The following is a 14,311-nucleotide window of genomic DNA, read 5'->3' on the forward strand; positions in this document are numbered from 1 at the left end:
TAAATCTGTTAGGAAAATGATAAAATAATCCAAGTACTCTGCAATAAGTGGCTTTAATGCTCTTTTTTCTTTTCTTTATATAAGAATTTTGAATACAGCTTTTATTGAAGACCCACACAGAGAGGTTTCTGCTTTATTTACATTTCTCTCATGGAAAAAACCTGAATTGGTGGATCTTTGATGTAACTTTAAGTTGTATAAATTACTTTTTACATATGAAAAGCTTACATTACATTGTTTAAATGACATTTTTTTCTCATCTCTGTGTAATTAACCTCTTCAAATTCTTCAAGATTTATTTTGAAAAAAAAAAGACATTTAAGGACATAAAATTAAAGACCTATTTGCATACTTTGCAATTTGTGAGCCAAATTATTTAAGTCTAAATTTAAATCTGTGTTGAGACAATTATTGTGAAGGATTGGCCACACATTTATGATAATTTAAGTTAACTTTTGTTTCCCTGCATGTCCGTATTACTAGTTGTAATAGGCTTTAAAAGGCTGCAGCAAAGTGAAAGCAGGAGACCGACCCACTAAAGATAGTGCATGTCATTTACAAACCAAGTAAGCAATTATTGGCTGGAATGATGAGGTCTCTGATTCACTGCGACAACTCCTTTGTCTCGTGTAACTGTGCACTCCAGCTTGAGTCCAGGGTCTCCTCACGTGCCCTCAGGGAATTGAGAAAGGTAACTTTGGCCGTCTGACCTCAGACTGAGAGAATTCCAATCTCTTACCGTTACTAAATCTTTATCTTCACACAGGCTGTATAGCTTCGCCTCTCTTGAGTTATAAACTGTCGGCCTTTTCTGCTAGTCCTATAGTCATCCAGCCGTTTTATTGTCTCAGTGGGGGGGGGCAGAGTTCAGGCAGCAGTCATGCCCAAAACAGAGGTGAACTGTTCAGGGAAGCATCCCGGCTACTGTGCTCACTTATCATTCAGACCTGTCGAGGCTTTGAAGGAGCACAAAACAAACACAGGGGTGAATTCTTCATTGTAAACTAGTCGTGGATTTTGTGGTGCGGAGACAGTTTGTCCCAAGAATCTTGTTTAAAGTTTAAAATATTCATCTCTTTATCTCAAATAATAATTCGTCATCTTCACGGTGTAAAGATCATTGGAGTGGAAACATTAGCATCAGTTATCAATCAAATCTAAATGAACCATAAATTAAGATTTAACCATCATCAGATCAGGCCCCAGGACTTATGAGCCATATTTTTTTCCTATTCAAAGCTTTTGTACTGTGTTTTCATACATATTATATATTCAAACTTCTGATGGCTATATAAGTCTACATTATTCATAAATACTCCCACAGATGATTTATTAATTGCGATATTGCACTTTGCAGAGAGGGACATGAACAATAGGTTTCAGATTTATGTTATTTCTTAAATCAAACAATTTTCCAACCCTCCAAAACAAGCAGCCTGTTGGCAGGAAGTCCTGCATGTAGCAGAGATTTGGCAAACAAATTAGACCCGATACGAGTCTGTGTTGATAACTATAGCGAAGTATTTGTATTACTGAGAGGCAGGTGGCAGCCAAATGAACAAAGTCACTCTCAGTCAAAAACTAATTCAATTGTGCTCAGCAGTCACAAATCTACAGGATACTCTGGTAGTACAGCAGCTTCTCACACACCAATTAAAGCGCATTTAGACTGCTGATGCGGGATTTGGCGGCAGTGTGTTCACTGTGATGTCATGCAGGGGTGGATCTCTGGCTGCAGCAACGGGGTAAGACATCTCTGTCTTCTGAAGACAACAACAGCAGGACTACCCTTGACTTTTTTGTCTTTAATGGTGAAACAAATGTTCTGTTTGTCACCGTCTGTCTGCTGTACACTGCCTCTCTCCTTAAGCACACACACACACACACACACACACACTGTTACAGACTGGAGCAGGTTAAGGCAGGACACAGCAGATAAGCTCGTGGCACACTTGAATGTAGGCCATTTTTAGTTCTCGTGGTTAGAAGAAATTCAGCCCTTTAGAGGATACAAACTTAGAATCCTCAAAGAACCTAATTTCTTCTCTCCAGTTATTGAAATTGCCTCTTTTAAAGCCACTGAAAGCGTACTGTACTCCAAACATGGACGAAGAGGCTGATGTCCCAGAAATGCAAAACGGCTAGCGACAGCAATGTCCAGGACGGCGTCTTCTTAACAGAGTGATTGATCAGTTGTATTTCGTATTATCTTCCCCATCTTCCAAATATCCCTTGGCTTGCTTTGTCATTTCTGCATGCCATGCGGTAGCTGGTTGCCATTGTCATCATGGCAGACTGGGAGCCGAGGAGAGGACGCCAGCGCTGTGCCAGTTGGCTCAAGTAGTGAAAACATGAGGCAGACACAGCACCATTCTAATCTTTATCGTTCCAGACACGAAGGTCACTCTGGTGGCGATTGCAGTTTTTCTGTGTCCCAGTAGTCACAAGATAGATTCCATACTATGTGCGGACCCACACAGCAGAACGTAACACTCACTGCTTTTCATCAGGTGTGTATTTAACTGAGTTAAAGAAGAACACCACCTAAATGAAGAATGTTATTTCCATGGTCCTGTTAGTTCAATCAGTATTCAAGAACATGAGCTCACTCAAAGCTAGAAACCAGAGAGGTAAGTCTCAAACATGTGATGTCATCAGGTATAAAGTCTGGAGCTGCTTCATAGACAATGAATGGGAGACTGATTTTGTGAAGGTTTTTTTTTTTCATACACAATAATGAGCTTTATTCTAGGGCTGTACAGTTAATTGAAATATTATAAAGATCACAATAAAGCCAAGGGGAAATATGCAAATCGCAGGAGCTGCAATATTTTTTTGATAAAAGTGAAATGTGTCACAATATATATGAAGAACTGTGGTGCTACAGAGACGCCCCGGCCTAAAAATCGTATTCCAGATCAAAAGGAACATGCTTGTTTGGTACAGACCCCAGCAGAAATCACATTATCAGTGAAAATTAAATGCAAAAATTACCACTCCCACTAAAATTGTGACTCATATCATATCTCATATCTGTCAAAATAGTCACAAGATGATTTTTTTTCTCACTTCAATAGAAGTTTATTTATCATGAAGGAAATTCTTGTGCCAAAGAATGCTTCAAATTATAGTAACACTAAGCAAAGTAACCACAATTTAACATTCACAACCAGTAACAACCAGTGGGTTCTGCAGGCCACTGGGTCCAGTTTTATAGTTTTAATTAAATATCTGGCATAATATACAAATATACAAGATAAGAAGTGTAAATCATGCTGCCCTGCTTTATTCTATTGTAGTGTTCTCAGTTCTGAAACAGAAAATGTGCTCGAATACTCAAAACGTTCACCTGGGTGCTCTCAGTGTCATCTATAACATCTTTTCAAATCTATTGTCTATGCAGCAGCTCCAGACTCTATACCCTCTGACATCAAAAATTTGAGTTTTAGCACTCTAGCTTTTGATTTGGGAAAGTTGTTTATGTTTACTAATACTTTTTGGACTGTCTGACCACAGGAATAAAATGTCTGACTTTTGAAAATTGGCGCATAGTTCCCATATAAGTACAGGATTTAGCCGACGCTCACTTTTAAAATGTGGATTTTCATTTCAAATTAAGACGAGGTCAAGTTATTCAGACGAGGTTATGTAACAGTGGGTGATCCAGAGCTACTGAAGCGATCAAGCAAACAGGAAAAGTCTATCATGAGGATGTAAGCAACCATCATAAATGGTAAATAGCTAATTGCTTATCTTAATTGCAATACATCTCCTGAGTTTTTCCCAGAATTATATAAAAACCTCATATGTACAGATGGTAGGAATGCTGGTTTTTATTTTAATGAGTTACAGCTATTCCCCAAATGCTATTTCGACAAATGCTGCATTCACAGTAGCTTAAAACAAATAAAAAAGGCATGTGTACTTTAGGTTATTGTATAGCTTTATCAGGTTTCATGCAGCTCTCCAGCCTGTGGACCTATCCTCCTGGTGGTGCTTTGCTTGGTAGACAATAGTCCTGCAAATATCAGGGGCCAAGTCATTATCTTCTGCTCAGCAGGTGTAGACATTATTGGAGTGTCGAACTAATGATATGTAATGAGCTCTCTGTGACACATGTCTAGCCACCCTTACTATCATGGGGCCCATTAATAGATAACAGCATCATAATTAGCTTTGTTGGGAAGCCAAACCTAAGCTTATAAATATATCAAACTACATTTAAGTTGTGTGTGCAGTTTCACGTGTTGTGTGTTCCCGCACCAAAACAAAAAAAAGTGTTGCTTTTATGGCTGTTTGTTGAATTTAGTTTGTGCATGCACACAGCTGTGCTTACATACTATCAAAGCGCTGAGACTATGCAAAGTGTTCACACTGCTGACAAGTGCCCTTTCTAAGTGTGCACATGTGCAATTGTCTGTAACGATTTTTCTCTTTTAAACAAACACCAAGAAATTTATTCGGCGACTAACACAGGGATGAGCCATTATTTGTTAGTGTTTTCAGTGTACTCAGTAAATTGAAAGCCCGGGACACAAATACATGGCTGTCTTAAAAATTTATATTGGAAATGGTTTTGATGTTGTACCCCACTGCAAACACTTTCAGCCTTCTGCAGGTCTCCTAGCAACAGCAAACAAAGGCAGGACCCATCTCAAGTTTCCCGTGGAGCGGCCAGTCCGGCGTGCCTTTGATCTTGACTGGGAAAATAGCTGAGTGGGCACTACTCGCATTTGTCTTTCATTTACTCCAGCCCCCCCGCCCTCCTCCCCAAAATGTTCCCTGAAACAGCCAAATCTTCATCTGTCCCCAGCAACCAACACCCCTCCCGGATAATCAACCATAGCAAGGGAAGTCATTGAAGCACTACAAAGTTTAGTAGAAATTGGACGTTTTCGTTTCGGAGCATAGTTGCTACCTTTAGAAAGCTATCATTTGTGGTTCTTCTGTGCAGGAAAGCGAGCGTGTAAACCAAGATGGTGTTTTATCCCTTTGTTTTCATTGTCTCAATGTAGGCTTACCGCAGAATTTATCAACCTGTGTCCTTTAACTTTGATGTAAAAGCCTTAATAAACACAAAGTGCCTTTGACCTTGCCTCTGCAAGTGTTTTCAACTCTATGAACTTGGACCAAACTGAAATAACTACTTTTATTCCATAAAAAGTGTGGGAGCCAACAGGAAACTGGGCACACAGTGCAGCTGATGTATATTTAAAGTCATGGCACAGAGCGCTCTTATTTTGAATTCTGCATTTAAAAAGTAGGCTGCGCACAGGAAAAACAATATTTTGAGCCGGTTTCTCTGTGTGTTTGGTAATGCCTTCGAAGTAAGTCCCCAAGAATCAAAATATAAATAACTCCCTCATTCAATGCATAAACACGACCAAGGAGAGATAGGGCAATGTACTGTATCTTAGGGCTATTGAATGTTATCTTACTCCACTTCTCTGCTCTGCTTTCATCCAAAACAGCTCAGACAGCTCAGGAGATTTAACAAATTGATGTGTTTCACACTGTTTTGGTGTAATTTACTGTAATTGATGTTTCTATCTAGTGCCGAAGCCTTCTAAAGCAATTGCTTGTGTTTGTAGGAAGACATGCAGCCCAGTGGGGTGTATTGACTCAGACTGTTGACTAATACTCCTCTATTGGCATGTTTTAATGCTCTCCCATTGTTTGACTAACACAGTCCTCTGTAAAGCTAAAAGCACACCTTGCACACTGCTTCAGATGGGGATCAGAGTACGCTTTATACTTTGTCACACTGTAGCTTTGAAATGGAAATAAACACGTTTTCTTTCGGTGTGACTGGGTCACTGTGGGCTGTCTAACCTGGTTCTGTGACCTGACTCATGATCTGGGCTTAAAGCACATCTTGCACTGCTCAGCAGATCCGCCTTCTTCTCTTGTTGATCTCAGGGATGATTGTAGTTTTTATACGGGGAAGGAAATATTGGCAGAAGTTACACTGTCTGCTATATTGCACATATTGACTTTGAAATAACCTTGTTAGGCACTTAGGTGCAAAGAACAGCAGTGGCTTTTGTAAGTGACCCAGCCTGATATTTCAGCTGTTTCTATATTCACATTCATGAGAGACAGACGTATTCACATCCTTTACTTATATGAGTAGCAATACCACAGTGTAAATATAGTAAATTTCATACTCCAAAATTAACTTAAAGGGACAGTTCACCCCAACATCAAAAATATGTATTTTTCCTCTTACCTGTAGTGCTGTTTATCAGTCTAGATTGTTTTGGTGTGAGCTGCAGAGTGTTGGAGATATCAGCTGTAGAGATGTCTGCCTTCTCTCAAATATAATGGAACTAGATGGCACTCAGCTTGTGGTGCTCAAAGTGTCAAAAAATAAATACATTTGCAAAACTCGACAGCGATGTCTCTCTGCAGAAATCATGACCCAGTTGCTCAAGATAACCTACAGACCTTGTTGTGAGCAGTTTCATGTAGGAGCTATTTGCTTTCTACTGAACTACACCCACCAACCATATCACTGCGCAGAAGGAAGCATGCATCTACTCATGGACAAGAGGCTCGTGCTCATGACAGCGCAAGATGTAAACATTAATGGTGTACTCTTGGCTGAGCTATAATGTTAGCTAGCTCAGTGGTGCTAGGTGAGCTAGCAGTAGATGCACTCTTCCTTCTGCATGGTGATACGGTTGGTGGGTGTAGTTTGGTATAAAGAAAATAGTCCCTACATGAAACTGCTCACAACAAGGTCTGTGGATTATCTTGAGTGACTGGATCATGATTACTGGAAAGAGACATTGCTGTTGAGGTTTTTTTCCCCTTTATTTGGCGCTTTGAGCACCACAAGCTGAGTGCCACCAAGCTTCATTATATTGGAGAGAAGGCAGACATCTCTATGGCGGATATCTCCAACACTTGGCAACTCACACCAAAACAATCTAGATTGATCAATAGCACAAAAGGTGCAGGATAAGCAGAGAAAGAAACTAGTTTTTTGTGGCTCAAATGGCTGGGAAACATTGCGATGTGTCTGTTTAAAAAAAAAAAAAAAAAAAAAAACAGGTTTCATGGCTCAAACACTGCTGGAAAATGCTGTGATGTCTTGGTTTAAAAAAATGGACTCTAGAAACATTGATATAACACGTATGAAACATGCAAATTTAATGTATTTGTAGTGTGCAGAAATGTATAATGCAAACATTTTCTTCTGGTAACTGGGCTGGGAAAAAATATGTGTTTTTGATTTGGGGGTGAACTGTCCCTTTAAACTATCAAAATTTAAAGTACAAATGCACAAAAAGGGCCCCTGTGAGTGTTAAATAATTATATATTATATTATATACAACATGAATAGACAGTAAATACTGATGTGATAATGCCGAAGATGCATTTTGGTGTTGTTGCTAATTAAAGTAGAGCTCCTTCTGGTTACTTTCATCTACTGTTTGGTAGTTACTCTATAACAAATGTATCAGACTTTATAAGATCATCACATGTTTTATATATTTACCTTACCTTTCTTCACCTTTCCCTTCTCCTTGTGCTACACTTGGTTAAACACAATAACAAACCAACTTGATTGAGTAAAAGGTAAAGAAAAATGTTTCATTTCTTTGTCAGACACTATAATAATACAATAACAATCTGAGCCTGTCGGTGGCAAAACAAGCACTTTCAGTGGACATACTTTGATCGTGTGCGATTGCCCCTATTGCACCCTGTTTCACAGCTGCTGACTGCAGCACTAATCGCTCAGTACCGGATCAATTTCAAATAATGTTGTTCCCGTTAGTCACTTAGACACAAAAACATGGGAAAATACTGTATAGATTGAAAAAAAAGTTTTCCTTTAACTACAGTGCTCGATTTACTTTCCACCATTGCATGTTCAGTATCCTTTTTAGTTTTAAAAGGTAGTCGTGGTGATGGTGAGTGGCATATTATTCATGTAAAAATCTGAACAATAAATGGAAGGATTGTTAACAGTAGAAATTCTTACTGAATATTTTATATAGTGAAATATTTTTGATTGAAAGCTCAGGGAAAGGCTGGTAAGAGGATCTTGAGTTAAGATTATTTGGTAAAACTGTTGTTTCCAAGGTCAAGAATTAACTTTGATGCTCAGTATATTTCACTAATAAACATTATAATTCATGTACTCCAGTCTCTGAGATCTGTTATGGATTTGTCACTCCTGCCTGTATACCAGCTGATAGCTTTATTTACTTCAAAATGTCAGCTGCAATTTAACAACCATATCACATTTCTGTAAAGGTACACATGAACACACGCACTGCAATTAGTCAAAATACAGCAAAACATTGTGCATGACTGTGTTTTGTAAACCATATTCTGTATGAGTGCTATTTGTGTATTTTTCAGAAGCCTTTAGAGAGAAGAAACCCCATATTTCCTCTGTTATACACATGCTTGTTTGTGAGGGAGCTGGATCCTATTTTGGTTTGTCAAAGCAAAGCTGCAGAACAGCAGGTTTTTGTTTTCCCTCATTATCTTTTATAGAAGTGAGTAAGGTTTGAGTTTTTACATGTGAGAGAAAAAACTGTCCCTCCACTGCCCTTTACTGTCCTCCCCTGCATACACTGAGAAGTCTCACACACACAAGTCATATAACTCATAACATTCGGTGTTATATAGCTGTATTGCTCAGCACTACACCTGAGGCGGAAAGGTACACCGTTACCAGCATGACACAGGATGATAAACAAAAGGTTGTGATCTACTACAGAGAAATTGAAGTGCTCACATAAGCAGACCTTTACCTTTCAAGCTGTCTTGTGACCTGGAAAGGCCAAGAAAAGGTTTTACTTTTCCCTCTCACCTTCAATAACTCTTTCCTAACTAAAAGGGCTCTTGTGGGAAGAAAACACAGAAGCATTTGAAGCAGATCTTTTTTTTCCTCTCTCTCTCCCTCTCTCTCTCTCTCTCCGAAAAACCCATCGGAACCCGTTTTAGCATATTTATTTATAGCACGTTTCTGATTCAGAATCCTGCGCAAAAAAGATTGTCGTAGCATCAAGTATCATCACATTACCCCTGACAAAAAATAAAGCATGTCTTCATGCTTGTCTGCACCAAACCCCACACAGAGTTACACCCCTCTGATGAGTGCACGTGCCATCTGACTCTGACAACAATGTTGGGGTGGAGAATGTATTAATATCCTCCTGAGCCCCAAGCATGCGCATTTACTGTCACCTTAATTCATCCGTTTATATGCTTACCAAATATAGGTGTCCTAAAAGGTACTTTATACTGGAACCATTTCAGTGTTTAGCCTCACTATAGCAGGAGGGCGAGGCGCTTAGTCATTTACTCTGAATGTTCAATCAAATAAAGTCTGCCAATATCCTAATTTTCTAGCATAGTTTTTTTTTTTTTTTTCCAAAGATGAACTAACCTATCTTCAAGAGGACAATAATGTTGCTTGAGCTCAGAGCTGTCTTATCTGGCTCATTTTGGAAATACAGACCATTTTTTATGAAATTAAAACTGGTTAATGACACTGGAAGTGAAGTTGTGGGGATGTGTGGTGAATTAAAGTAAGAAAAATATTACTTTATAGGAGAAGGACCTTGAAATGCACTGTATAAGATGGTGCGTAGTTCCTGTGCTGCTCTGTCATATTTTCCTTTCTGCTGCCATGTCAGTTACACAGCTTCACAATTACATCCATATGAATAAATAATAAAATATGAGTAAAATATTAGTAAATTGTCAACATGTGAATACAAAAATGTTTTTGCAGCCTAATTACCAGAAAAAAATGCAAGCCTCGGACACATTACGTTTGCTCACTATTATGTAGCAAAGAGTGGCACCGGCAGGATTATATTCCATAGTACACAGCTGTAAGGTACCTTTAACATGTAGGTTCCCAGTAACGTTACCACTGCTAACTACTTTTGCTTGCTAACGCACAAGTTAAGTAACACAATAATGCGAGCCTAGCATCACAATTGAGCGCCGGGAATGTTTATCAAACACTGACCTCTGGCCTGTGACATGCACCAATCATCGGCATCCAAATGTATTTGTGTCATAGTGAGTGGATGCAGCCAAAAAATGCATCTCAGGCACATTCATCAGTGAAAAGAACCCAAAGACACGCTCTGCTTCTTTTGTCATGATTTTATTTTCAAGATAGGATAATAAATCACTGAAAATAATGTACGCACAGTGCGTATAGGATTACAGCTCCTAGTGCCACTGGTAGCAGACATGTTGAAACCTAACCTGTTTAAGTTGAGCCACAAAAAACACTTGGCTATGGTTTGGAAATTATCATGTTGTGGCTTAAAATACCCTATTTGGGGTACAGACAAGTAGATGTCTGGGTAAAAAAACAACCGCTCTTAGGCCACAATATCAGCAAGAACAGCAACAATGTCTGTAAAAAACAAACACTCTGGAAAACAGCAACGTTTGGTGCCTACAAAGTTGCTGGGAACACGAGAACACAGCAATGACTGGCTAACTGTGGTCTGCAGCATGGCAGACATCTTGTCACTTTACAAACGTTGGTGTAATACGTACAAAACGTACAAATGTACCATATGCGGTTTGCATTAACGTACAATGCCAGTATTTTCTTCTGGTGATTGTTGAACTGTTTTCTTGTTGATCTTGATATTTAATATTTTCTAAATATTCTTTTTCCAATATATCTTTCAGCCACCAGCACTGAGGGCAATGCTTTACACCAGCCATTCAATCCACCCGCACACTATCTCTTTGAGTTTGCACTGCCAGCAGATTTCTTCTGTTTGGCTCAAAGTGTCACGAGCAACTTCGAACATGAGACCCTCCTTAAGCTCCAGTATGTAACCTGCATGGGACTGGAGTGTGAATAGTGAGCTCCTGATTCAATGGCAGTTTTTTAAATTCCATTTTAAATGGTTGATTTACCCAAATAAAGAAATATTCTATTTTTTCATTTGCCTGTAGCGGTTTGTATCCATGCAATGAGATTTGGTTTGATTCAGCCAGGTTTTGATATATTCATCTCATTTACATTTTAAAAAATCTTTCTTTTTCCAGAAACCTTGTCCTTCTTTCTCTCTGCAATCAACAGAACTCACTGTGAAAAGTTTTCAATGGAAAGATATAATGAAGAGACAGTCTTGTTTAGGAGTGGAGGCAGAAACCTCAGAGATGGATATAACCCAGGTAGATTAAACAAAACTATCTGCATTGCTCAACACTTCCAGAGCTGCTGTTTGTAAGTAAAAGAGTTTTTGTAATTTGGGTGAACTGACCCTTTAACTCAGAAGCCACTCACTGCACTATAACTTGTCTTCTGTCCTGGTCGCTCGTGGGTCGGTAGAGCTCATTAGATCATAACTTGAGCTCAGTAGTCTTACTTTGAGGCTTCATATTGTACCTGCAGTCCTGTGACTTACTGAATGTTTCTGCTTATTTGCAGATGATTTGCTCCCAGTCACTCGAACGCCAGACCTCAAAGTGCACAGTTAAATTTTCATCGGTGAAAGAGGATGTTTAAGTATGGAGGTGTTAAAAAGAATACTCCACCCAAAATATCAGCTACTCATCATGTGTCACCCTGAATTCAATGCCTCCACGGTGAGCGGAGAATCCAAAATAGGCAAACATTCTTCATGAATTGAAGTCATAAGGGACCATGTTTAACAACAGCAAAACTATATCAAAACATCCTTTTACAAACACGTCTCGTGCAGTATAATCCAAGTCTCATTTATCCACTCATATGCCCAGTACTTCCCAAATATGGCAGCCATCTTTGCTAAAATATTACAATATCAAAAACTTCCGCCTACGAGTAGTGCACCTAGTAGCGTAAGTTCGAACGCATGCATGGACCCAGCCCCTTCTCACTCTTTACCTGTCAAATACCAGCACTTTGTCAGTGATGTCAGCATCAGACAGCGCATCAGTTTTAGAGGAAGTGGGCAACAATCCGAGTTGTCAAATACCAGCACCGTGTCAGTGGACGTCAGCGTCAGAAACAGACGCGTGAAGACAAGCAACTACCATAAAATAAAGAGTGAGTAAGTGCGTAAAGGGCGGGCAAGAGGGGAGGTGGATGGATCGAACAAATTCCAGATGTTCACCAGGGAGCCTGTTGTTTGTTCCCCATGTGAATGTTCAGCCAACTTATATGTTTTTTAATAAACTGAACCACATACTATTGTTGCCTAAATCTAACCACAGTTTTGTAGCCTAAACCTGAGGAACTAAAACTAAAAAAAACCCCGCAGTGTTTTACTTACGTTGTAACTTTAGTTTGCAAAGGGCTGTATGTCCTGTAACGAGCAGAAACTGTACAATTCCTGTGAAACTGGAAGTGCACTCTGAGGAGACACAATGCATCTAACAAACGTAAGTGGAGACGCCGTCCCTGAACGTCCGTAACAGACACAAGAGGGTACGTAGCACATCGTATTTGAATGTGTATGTCCACTAACAAAGCAGCAATATTTGACTTTGGGATGAGAACGTGTTGGTGTGCCTCGGCACACTCCTCGGGCGTGCATGAGACTGTTTGTACTGATACGTTTTAAATCATAGTGTCATTGTGAAATTGCAGTGTGTTCCAGAAGTACTGAGCATATGGCTGGATAAATCAAACTTGCATTAAACTGCACAAGTTGTGTGAGCTTTTAAATGAATGCTTTGATATAGTTTTGCTGTTGTTAAATGTGTCTCTGTTTACTTTAATTCATGAAGAATCTTTTGTGTTTTTTGGATTCGCCGTTCACTGTGGTGGTATAGAAGAGAAGCAAAGCTCCTAACAAATTCAAGGTAACATGTGGTGACTATTTGATATACAAATGGTCATTTTTGCTTCTTGAATGGTGCATGCCTATCTACATTTTTACACTCTATCATAATATAAGTGTACACCACAGTGGTGGCAGCTGCAGTCAAGTTTTGCATGTAATATTTAACCTTTAAAATGGTTTGTCCTTCCCGCTGAAGCCCAAGCGCATTCAAACATGCTCAACATGCCTTATCCATCAGCATTTTTTAAGCATGCATTTAACGTATGATCTGGTGGTTGCTGCCCTTACCAAACAGAATTTGTTAACACCAGCTCTCAGAGGACTCGGTGTGCTGTATGTATGTCTGTTTTCTGGAAGGAAGGCTTCTACATCTACACAGGAACACGAGTACTATAGATTTTCACACATCACTGAGGTCTGCAGTAACTTCAACCCAAGAATATTTTTTCTCACCTCTAGGGCACTGCGTTTGAGTTCCTCATCCATTTCAAAAAGTTTCCGCTGGAATCTTTGAGTGTATATAAAGAATGAGCAAAGCTCGAGTGGCTATTTAGAGTGATGCAAAGACATGTTACACCATCTCAATCTGTGTCAGCCTATATGCTATGTACACTTGGAAGACGTCAGTGTCTGTTTGTGCCATATAGAATTATCACCTCTTAACTATATGACATTTCTGGAGAGAAAAAAACAATCATGGCACAGACGGAGAGGGGGTGGGGTGGCATTTGTCAGTGCTCTCATTGGGGTTCAAAAGTAGAATGTAAAATGTCTGTCTTTGTCTAATCCAACACATTTTATTTTTGTAACTGAGAAATCTGTTCAGGGACCCCAACATTTTTTCCAACTGTCAGGGTGTCATTTATCAGGAAAAAAAAAGTGAAACTGAATTCCCACCCCCAGTCCTTCTGTATGTTGTGAGGTTATAAACACGCAAGGTGGGGGTGTGTAAGGGACACACACACACACGTGGACATGGCGACCTCGAACACACTCACTTCATGGTCATTTTGCCCTGCAGGAAGCACTTTGGCCGATCTCCTGACTTCCTCTTTGACACTGTTATGCCCTATAGCCTCGTTTTTCGCCAGCCAGCGATGACTTTTCAGGAGCTGAAGCTGTTGGACTCGCAAGTATTGTCCCTCATGATTGAGATGTTAACCTCCAGGGCAGCCCCTTGCTCTTTAGTGTCTCATTTTTTCTCCCCTCTTCTCCTTGTTCTCCTCCTCCTCCTGCTCCTTCTTCTTCTCCTATTCCGTGGTTTTCTCTCTGCCAGCAGCCTGCACAGTGAGGCCGCGGAGCCATTAATGAGTCCCAGCACTGATAATGAAGCCACAGAGGTGGTCCGAGCCAGTGTGGCACAGGAGCTGCAGCACAGGAGGAAGGTAGATTAGGATAATTACCTGGCCACGGGGGAACGATGAGAAAGATGTCTCACTTCTGCAGGCCCCGATTGACGACAGAGCAAGTACAATATAATGAGGTGCAGACACCCTTTGCTCGGAAAGAAAAGCATAAAGAAAAATTGAAAAATT

General features: G+C 39.8%; 1 protein-coding gene across 4 annotated transcripts in view; it reads left to right on the plus strand.

Moving 5' to 3' along the window:
• zic6 (zic family member 6) overlaps positions 1 to 14,311 on the plus strand; it is a 96,165-nt gene that overhangs the window by 81,144 nt on the left and 710 nt on the right. For all 4 annotated transcript variants that reach the window (XR_007450084.1, XR_007450086.1, XR_007450085.1 and 1 more), the window contains one exon: positions 14,053 to 14,259. The gene's annotated coding sequence lies outside the window, so the exon portion shown is untranslated. The remainder of the gene's footprint in view (positions 1 to 14,052; positions 14,260 to 14,311) is intronic.

Source organism: Epinephelus fuscoguttatus, linkage group LG9 (assembly GCF_011397635.1).
Source record: "Epinephelus fuscoguttatus linkage group LG9, E.fuscoguttatus.final_Chr_v1".
NCBI lineage: Eukaryota > Metazoa > Chordata > Actinopteri > Perciformes > Serranidae > Epinephelus > Epinephelus fuscoguttatus.